Here is an 8,642-nt window from a genome sequence, read left to right as displayed (position 1 = left end):
AAATTTACAGATTAAAGTGTGAATTATAAAGATAAAAGTGTAAAATTTACAGTTTAAAGTGTAAAATGTACAGATCAAAGTCTAAATTCTACAAAATAAAAAAGTGTCCAAGTGGCACTGATACGCTATACAAGATGGGAGTGCGCATTACAATTCATATAGCTTTCTGTCAAAGAAGCACAAGTTATCTACTCGTAAAGCTATTGCATTTATTTCCTCCTCACCACCCTTTACATATCTGTTTTATACGAAAGCCCAGAAGGCTCATTCGTACGAAAGCCCAGAAGGCTCATTCGAGTTTTCGAAATACGAGATTCGAAATTCGAGATTAACCAATCAAAAGGCGGTTTAAGATTCAATTACACCCCTTTGCTAAGTTTTGACCTTCAAGAAATCGTTGAATATATTCAAACCGAAGAGGTCATTTGATTTTATTACAATGCAAGAAAGAGTGTTATATATATCAGAACGAAATTAGAAAAAAAATATTGGGTTTTTGGTCTGCAAAATATGCTTTAATTTATAGTATAACTTCTTAAACATTATAATAGATTTATATCAAGAATATTTATATCGTATTATCTACTTTGTTTACAGGTTTGATGTCATGATAATAAATATTGTTAATCGGATTCAAAGAGCAAAAAGGGGGGTCGTGTTGTAGTCGATGAGAATTATCAGTGTGCAATTAAACAAGTGACTAGCAAATAATAATAAAATAATAATAATACGGGTTTCAAAGTGGATATAGTTTGTGACAAGGTATTACACCCCTACTAATGTTATTGTGATTTAAATTCAATTAAGACACGTGGTGTAGGTTGACCTATTCAAAGGTTATAGGGTAGAACCGGTTTTATAAATAAAAATTGGCAGTAAACAGGAAATTGCTATAGTCTGTTTCTTTTAAAAACATGTCCTATGAAAAATGTGTTCCCAGACCTTTCTGAAAGATTTTCATGATTTTAAACAGAAAAGACGGGGGGGGGGGGGGGGGTTAAAAATCACAATCTACTTAATCTTCGCTTTTGTGATAATTTACGGTGAAAATTGGAGCTCATACTGACAATTCTTCCAAAATCGCCCAATACGCTCGTAGAAAAAAAATGTGTAGTAATATCTTCTACAGCTGTTCTACAATAACAAACCTTTGTTTACCTTATATGGCTATTGTTATTAATGCGCACAGAGGATTTTACCACGACCAACTGACCAATCGTTGAATGAACAGCAACGTTTACTGGACAACTACATGTTTACATTTTACTTCGAACACGTGGTTCAGGTCAATCTACGATCGATATTAAAAGGACTGCAAAACCGAAAATAAACCCAGTTTTTATGGGAAAATATAATTAGAAACTATAAAAGATGTCACGGGCGTTTGCAATTTGTTACGTTGTTAACTAGAAATTGTATATATAGTAAAATGTAGTCTATGCCACGTTCAGAACACCAGCACTTCAACGTTAAGGAATTAAATGGACAACAAAGATTTTTGTTGTTGTTGTTTTTTTTTTTTTACAATACAATACCCGTGATCACATGTGTTTTTGGCCAGGGAACCCACCTGACAATATTGTTTTCACCGATAATACAACAAAGGAATACAGACGCAACTAAATCGTCTTACAGTTTGGCTTTTGAGAAAGCTAGAATACTACGAAATACATGGAAAAAATGTTCTTTGTGCCTTTCCCATCGCCTGTAGAATTGTTTTTTTTTTTTTTTCAAGCGTAAAATTCCTGTATAGTGTCCGTAGAAACCCACAGTGCAATTCAACTCATTCAGCTGATTTTTCAGTTTAATCCATGTCGGTACCTCATTTGCTAATCTGACGCCGAAAAATATATAGTCCGTTCCCATGCAAGTATGTTTGTCCAAAAAGAAATTTTAATACATAACTGCAGAAAATTTCTTCTGGAATACTTATTGAAGTTTGAATGAATTCAAGAGAGATTGACGTACATTTCTACTAATATTATACAGTGGTGGAAACTGAAAAGCAACATAAATTTTCTGTTTACCATTTCTCCACGTGCTAGTCACTTCCTAACCACATTTCCGTGAATAATTTACCTTATCTCGCTGTAGTCTAGCTAATTCCCGACAGAGCTACTGTCAGAATTACTCTGAACTCCTCGGGTTTTATAATTTGCAGAACACCGAAAAATAAAAGGTTCCGAACACATTAGTAAGTGACCCGTGACTAATACAGGTTTCAAAGTTAAGTGTGCAATAAAACAAGTGACTAGCGATTTATAATAATTAGTAATTGTATACATGAAAATATAATTAACATTTCACATTTATTACACATGCCGTCCCAGATAGCATGACTACGTTGGGCCAACATTGGTAAATGGTTGTATGGTTGGCGTTGGGTGGACAACGTTGGGCCAACGTTGGACCAATGTAACCATGTCAACCTTCTTGATGATGTTGGGATTTCTATGTTGGCCCAACGTTGGTCCAACGTAACCAACTTTTATATTCGCTCAACTTTCAAAGGGAGTAAGGATTCTAATGTTGGCCCAACGTTGGCCCAACGTTTGTAATACACCCTTACTGAAAATGTCTTATCAAGTTGGTAGTAGTACGTTGGCCCAGCGTTGGCCCGATGTTAGCATGTATAAGTGTTTCAAGATGGGATATTTATATTGGGCCAATGTTGGCCCAATTATTGTACTGCCAACTAAATGATGGTGTCCATGTAAGCTGATGAGCGTTACGTTGGGCCAACGTTGGTTCCAAGTTCTTAAATCGTTATGTTCCCAATGTTGTCCCATTGAACTGTTGTGTTGCAAGCTTATTTGAATGCAAATCATTAATTTAGATGCATATTCTGAAATAATAGAGGGCATTCGCTGTCTTTGCTTTTAATTGGATGACTGCATCTGATTAGATCTGATATTTTCACCATTCTTATCTTTGAACTAAAGTGATCACAGCACCAAAAAGTTTTTTGTTCTGTTTTTTTTTTTTTTTTTTTTTTTTTTTTTTTTTTTTTTTTTTTTTTAAGTGGGTGCATGATTATTTATTAGTTTTAAAATACTTAGCTCTAAATTATGAATTATTTCATGAGCGTTGTATAACGAGAATAAGAGAAGACTGAATAACATTTAAAAAGTTCCCAAGAACAGGATGTGAATGAAGCCTACATATACATAAATCAAGATTACACAGCTTTATAATTAAATTGAAACAAAAGTTAGGCGTTCGCTAAAGCTTGGAGAGTCGCGGCGATTAAAACACCAAACTGTTGAGTGAGCTGTCAGATTCAATTGCTCACAGGTGGGTGATAGACTCAAAATGCAGAGCAAGTAAGAAGGGAGATTTAAAAACTATGGATTATACCATTGTTACAGCTGCGATGTAAGTATAATTATTCTTATTAATTCAAGTTTACTGTTAAAATTGTTTGGAATTCATCCTTTTCTTGTTTATGCTCACAAGCACTATATAAGTTAATGTATATATGAATTATATACAGTTGACACATACATGTACTTTAAACTTTTATTTACAATAACTTCTAGTGCTCATTAAGAAATACAATAATAAGTAAGGTAAAAAACATCTTTCAACTTGTCTCCATCTATTGTCTATTGCATACACGATTATGATTTTAACAAGGATACTAAGGTTTATAGATCAACATGTACTAGTAGTATTTTACATCGTTGTCTTTAAAAGACTTAATTACATGATTTATATATTGGAGTCTGTACCAGTATTTGCTTTGTTTCCAACACCAAATTATTTGTATTTTCAATCAGAGACTGTAAGGAAAACAAATGTTGTAGCGGTAACTGACAATGAAACTGAAGAACATAAAGACTGTATAAAGTACGTATGCCTAAGATCAAGATGGAGGCCTGGGGAGGCGGCAAAGGGAGGAAAAAAGAAAGAGCGGGAAACAAAACAAAAGGACAGTGATAGAGGAAGTGAGCCAGGATTAAGAACTTTAAATTAATATTTTTTCATACATTTCCACCATTATCTATTTTAAAAGTAATTTTGTAAATTCTGATTTAATTGATATATATCTATAAAATAATTTTACAGTGAATCACTTGTAATGTTTTCTTTGAACATGTATGCATTATGAATGCAGGTTGAAGTGTGTATTATTTTTTTAAAACAATTATGAGAAAGGTCTCTATAAAGAATTATTTATAAATGTATTTTCAAGAAGTATTCATTCAATTTATTTAAACAGATGTAAGTTTCATCCAACAATTGCCCAACAGAAAGAAGCTTAAGGCCAATAAACCGTAAATATCGGACCAATCATTCAATGAAGGGTCAACGTTGGGCCAACCTAACTAACCGATTGCAAATGTTGTTTCTATGTTGGCTGTTAGTTGGCTTACTATAATAACTACGTTGGCCCAACAATATGCCATCTGACATTTCAACAAAGGCCCAACATTGGGCCAACATAACCAACCAGTTGTTAAGGTTGGCTGTTAGTTGGCTTACAATTATACCTACGTTGGCCCAACAATATGCCATCATGTTGGACCAACGTTGGGCCGATGAGCAAAATGACTGTGGGCCAACGTAGGACTACCAACAGTGGGCCAACGTTGGAAAAAAAATTGGGCCAACGTTGGCCCAACAATGTCTTGCTATCTGGGGTTATTGTGACGTCAAACACAGCTGCTTTGACGTCGAACGATATAGGTCCCTCCTTAAAAACGTTGTAAGCATGGATTTTAACGACATATTTGGAAAAACTTTGGCAGTATAACTTATTAGTCTCTGTCAGGATGGCTCATTAACTCTATCTTATAACAGGCCAGGGATTTTTTTTTTTTTTTAAAAAAAAAACACTCTTCGTGAAGGGAAGGAAAATCGTAAGTTTTGCCGTACTTCTGATATTCTCACACTGTGAGAATACCATTTTGATACCCTTTCACACTGTGTCAGAATTAAGGGCAAAACGATTACACGTGTAAACGGCGACGTTTCGATTAAATGCTCTAAACGTTTACGAATTGTGTAAACGTTTAGACGAAGGTCATTATCAATGTCTATCAGAAGTAAAGATAAATACAAACAAGTTGTTTAATTTCATATTTACCAAAGAAAACAATTGTTTTCTGTTTAAATCGATACTGGAAACATGTTATTAAACTAAAATATCTAAAACCCAATTGCGTCTAACATATTTGATTCCGATTTCCGAGTAGCGAATACTAAAGATTTATTATGATTTTATTTTCCAAGTATCAAACTTGATTTACGTTGATTAAATTTAAATATAATACGTTTTCACCAGTCTTTGAAAAGTGTTTCAACACAGTAAGCAAATCGCGGTATACTTAATTCAGGATTAAAAGAGCCATCTTTGCAAGATTAATTTGACAATGCTTTTTCTACGTCCGGTATGTAGCCAAACAAACTATTAATGCAGTGTAAAAGTGAATGAGTTTTATGCGCTTCATATTCTTTCGTCATAAAAACCAACAAATAAATAGTTATAACAACTCATACTTACATTATAGTGAAAGAATAGAGTATTAAATTAGTGTTTAATGAGTAAGTAACCATAAAAATTCAACACAAAATATTCTCCCGTTTAAACGGTAACATTTCGTTTACTGCTGTTCGTTTAAACGTTTACAAAATTCAGTAAACGTTTCACCCTTAGTCAGAATATCACTTTTCTTCAGTAAAGAAATTACAGTATTTCACTGTTGGAAATGTAATAAATATATAATATAATAGAGAGAGAGAGAGAGAGAGAGAGTCGGAATCTTAAAAAAGTATACTTATTTTTTGTTACAAACTTGAAAGCTTTAAAACCAAAATTTTATGTGTATGGCTCATTAATTGAACACTCCGATCACCTGGAAAAAAATCTTTTATTTCTAAAATAATGAGTGCATAAAATTTATTTGTTTGGTCTATGTTAATAATCCGTACTTACGTGAATAAGGCTTTTTTCATAGTATCGACAGAAGTGGCCATTTTTATTTTAAAGATGAAGTGGACAAAAGAAAAGAAGTTATAGGAAGAACATGCATTCTCAAAACTGAACCCAGACAAAAAACAAGTTGTTCTGTGGGTTACTAAAAGGAAAATGGACTGTTACCTGCAGTGGCATTAAAAATCACCCAGATATAGCAGAACAGTTGAAAACTGCTGTGAAAGTATTTCCCCAGCTGACTGCATCATACCCCTTAGAGGATAAGATACAATTTATCTTGGGCGAATGACATGTACATGTATTAGTATACGGAGTGGATGGGGCAACTATTCTACACTTTTAGATGGTGAATAGATTTGTTATCTACCAAATTTACAGTATAACATGCATCTTTCAAATAAAAAGATAATGCAGCCTCCATATTTAGTTCCTGTCTAAGACATCGATTTACCTGTTTTAGAGTTGTGATAACATTTAGGAATTTCATAAGATACAACGAGTCGAGATAAGTGAAACGGTAAGTAACGAACTTAGGGGAAAGTTCTGTCTTCAGAAATAACTGTCCCAAGTTGGCCGGCTTTGTGAAATGGGCCCCTGGACAGTATTAAACATACAAATATTCGACAATCCTCATGAAATTGAAGATATTTTATTTTTTAAAATCAAAAGTCAATTTAACGAGGTTGGATCCTGATATTTAAAGTCTTAAACTTTTTTTGTCAAGTATATTTTTAGTTTCTTCACACATAGCTTAATTAAAAATCAAAACAAAAAATGGGGGTCAATATGCTTCTTTTGGCGCTACAGTACATTTAATATGACCTTTTTGCACTGAAATTTGTGTCTTAATCAAAAATCACATCTTCGACGTTTTCCCTTTAATGTTTTTATCCAAATAAATCATGGGACAAAATAAATTATTAGTCTACTTAAAAAAGACACTTTAAAATTATGACTAAGAAAAAGTTTTATATTGCTTCGCATAATCAATTATTTGACCTTTCTGCACTCAAAAAGTGTGATTTCCCTAGCATTAAAAATTTAACAAGCAAGAAAATTATTTTAAAGTCTTAAACTTTTGCTGAATTTAGGCAGATTGATTAAAGTTATCTTAATATATTCAGAAAAGAAAAACAAAAGTGGGAGTCTATGATGTAAATTTTCAGATATTACTAAAAAAGTGTAAATTTTATGTTAAAATTGGCTAAATTTTTTCTTGGACTTTCAGAATAAATTAACTATATTTGTCACAATATAATGAAAGAATTCATAAGAAATAATTTAATAGATATTTCAGAACCAGCATAAAACATTTCACTGCAAAAAACAGCTCTGTGTGCAACCAGCATGGAAAAATAGGAATCTAAACTTAACAGTACTGTATATATTTCAAAAGGGAAATATTGATCATTTTCTCCTAAAAAACCTTCCGCCACAAAATATAGTTCCTGGCTTAATCCTATTTGAATGGAATTTAATCGCGGTTTTTTCATTGGATATAGTTTAATTTGCATTGTAGAATCTAGATTTAATGTTTGAACTTAAAAATGATGCAGAATTTTATAAATAAAGGTCCAGACCAAAATCTGCTCAAAAGCTCAGGATCGAACCTCCTTAAAGCATTAGCTATATAATAAATAATTAAGTGAATAATACTAATATTCACTAATATGTACAATAACCCCATAATAATCACACCTGTGACGATGCATTTTGTCACCCTGAAAATATTGTCGCCAGCAATAATATATACCAACCCTCATTGCATATATTGTCGTATATCTGTACATATTGACATCGGCGACATTATGTGCCAAGACGAGCCTTTTTTTCTCCCTGCAGAGTGGACGACAAAATTTACTTTAAATATAGGCACATATTGTCGTCAATATGTGCTGCCAACATTTGCGAATTTTGTGGCCAAAAGTATCGTTTTCTGGGGTCGGAGATTTTTTTTTTGGTATGTTTCTATAATTTATACCAATCATGTTAATTGTACCAATCACCCCTTCACAGTGTAACTTGTACACTGTATATTAAATGCAGCATCTTATTGCAGCTGCTTCCTTAAGAGTTAAAAATGACAACTATGCGTAAAAATTGTCTTTTAGTGAACATGCAATCTCATGAAAACTGAAGATAAAATTTAATTGAATACCATTTTCGTGTATACTCACGTATTTAAATACACAGAAAAACTAGAGTATTGTGTTTTACGCTTCATGGAATATGCCTACTTGATAAGTTGTGTGATTTAAACGTCAGTTAGATTCAAAAAAACTAAAACAAAAAACGCAAAGGGAAAAAAATTTTAAAAATAATTTTTAAAAAAATCTTAAATAACCTTAACTGTGGGGTGACATTATGAGCAGCGAGGATAAGCACTTATTGTCGCCGGAGACAATATGTACACGTATATTTTTTTCAGCCGGTGACAATGAGCCGATATACAATTTGCAATATGTACGATTACACCCCCTTTTAAAAAAATATAAAATTGTTTAAATTATTTCAATTTCAGTCCTGGTACTTTTGTAATCATGGAAGCAACAAACCCATCATTCAGAAACATCTGCTGTTTTTTTTTTTTTTTTTTTTTTTTTGTTTTGTTTTGTTTTGTTTTGGTTGTTTTTTTTTGTTTTTGTTTTTTTTTTTTGGTTTTGTTTTGTTTGTTTGTTTTTAATTACACATAAGCAGGATTTAT

The 8,642-nt window shown here is 32.6% G+C and overlaps 1 long non-coding RNA gene across 1 annotated transcript; it reads left to right on the top strand.

Annotated features, from left to right (window-relative positions):
* The first annotated feature begins 3,112 nt into the window (after positions 1–3,112).
* LOC133188855 (uncharacterized) lies at positions 3,113–4,072 on the top strand. The gene is made up of 2 exons (XR_009721335.1): positions 3,113–3,375; positions 3,780–4,072. It is a non-coding gene; the product is annotated as an uncharacterized LOC133188855 (long non-coding RNA).
* Positions 4,073–8,642: the final 4,570 nt, after the last annotated feature.

The sequence above is a fragment of the Saccostrea echinata genome, unplaced genomic scaffold (assembly GCF_033153115.1).
Source record: "Saccostrea echinata isolate AGI-Se365-2 ecotype Australia unplaced genomic scaffold, CSIRO_AGI_Sech_v1 ptg000001l, whole genome shotgun sequence".
NCBI classification, from domain to species: Eukaryota; Metazoa; Mollusca; class Bivalvia; order Ostreida; family Ostreidae; genus Saccostrea; species Saccostrea echinata.
Note: the sequence above shows the minus strand (reverse complement) of the source record. Positions and strands in the feature narration are given on the sequence as shown.